This window comes from Chiloscyllium punctatum, chromosome 6 (assembly GCF_047496795.1).
Source record: "Chiloscyllium punctatum isolate Juve2018m chromosome 6, sChiPun1.3, whole genome shotgun sequence".
Taxonomy (NCBI): domain Eukaryota; kingdom Metazoa; phylum Chordata; class Chondrichthyes; order Orectolobiformes; family Hemiscylliidae; genus Chiloscyllium; species Chiloscyllium punctatum.
This window is the reverse complement of record NC_092744.1, coordinates 130,985,987-130,987,310: the sequence shown is the minus strand read 5'-3', so window position 1 is coordinate 130,987,310 and position 1,324 is coordinate 130,985,987. Positions and strand designations below refer to the sequence as shown.

General features: G+C 43.8%; 1 non-coding gene across 1 annotated transcript; it reads left to right on the top strand.

Annotated features, from left to right (window-relative positions):
* Positions 1–427: 427 nt before the first annotated feature.
* trnas-gcu (transfer RNA serine (anticodon GCU)) lies at positions 428–511 on the top strand. Its single transcript has one exon. It is a non-coding gene; the product is annotated as a tRNA-Ser (tRNA).
* The last annotated feature ends 813 nt before the right edge of the window (positions 512–1,324 follow it).

The following is a 1,324-nucleotide window of genomic DNA, read 5'->3' as shown; positions in this document are numbered from 1 at the left end:
GAGTAGGCCATTCTGCCCTTCGAGCCAGCACCACCATTCATTATGATCATGGCTGAACATCCTCAATCTGTACTCCTTTCCTGCCTTATCCCCATAACCCTTGATTCCACTATCCTTAAGAGCTCTATCCAACTCTTTATTGAAAGAACACCTCCTGCTGTCTCGGGTTCTTCATTCCGTTGACTTCAAATCTTCACAGAATTCAACAGACCTTGTTACATATTCATTTCCTCATTTTTGTTCAGATCGCTGTGTGCATAGTGTGATAGTGGGAGTGCACTTGCCCCACAACCGAGGGGTCAGACCATCATCTTGGAACCATACTGTGTTATTTCTCATTTCACCAACACCAGGGAGAAATATCTGCTGCTGTGCATTATTTATGCAATTCAATTATTGATAAGGTCATAGCCGACCCCGTTTCTGTGCCGAGGTGGCCGAGAGGTTAAGGCGATGGACTGCTAATCTATTGTGCTCTGCATGCGTGGGTTCGAAACCCACTCTCGTCGCTGTCATCAATGGCGCTGTTTTCAGATGATTGAAGCTGGCACTCCAGTTGTCAGTTTACATGCATTGATGCGATTACAAAATCTTAAAGAGTCGTTTGTGCTTTTTAAATAAACTGCATTGAAATGGAGGTTGCTTTGGGATAATGAAAAGAAACGCGATTTTCTTTTTCAAGTCAGTGCTGTGAACGTTTTTTCGTATGAAAGACATCCAGGAAAATCAAAAAACGAGAGCTGCGAAGTGCATGTTTATGCAAAGGGATTCTTAATGAATATGTTGTCAGATGAAATATGAAGGACGTTGAGTAGAACTAATGCATCCTGGTGAGAAGAGCACAGCGAGACAGCACAAAATAATGGAGATATTTCAAAAGGGGCAGGGCGTGGGTTTAGGGACACCGAGAACTGGCTGTATCTGCACAGTGGAGAATTGCCAATGTGGGTGCCGTGCATGGGCAGGGAAAGACTTACACATTGGTCTCGCCCTCGCCCCTTGCTCTCGCCATTGATGAATGCTGGAAATAAGGCACAGATAAACACAAGATGTGGGAAACAAGATCTCTCTCGTTATGCACACACTGGATGCATCACATTGAACCATGAACAACTGGAGAAATCAGCATGTTACCTGTAGGGAGTGAAAATAAACTGTGGATCAATAACCGCAGATTCATGCAACATAAACATGAAAAATGATTTAAAATGTAGGGTGTAGGTTTGCTCGCTGAGCTGTAGCTTTGATATTCAGACGTTTCATTACTTGGCTAGGTAACATCAACATCAGTGGCGACCTCCAAGTGAAGTGAAGCTGTCGTCTC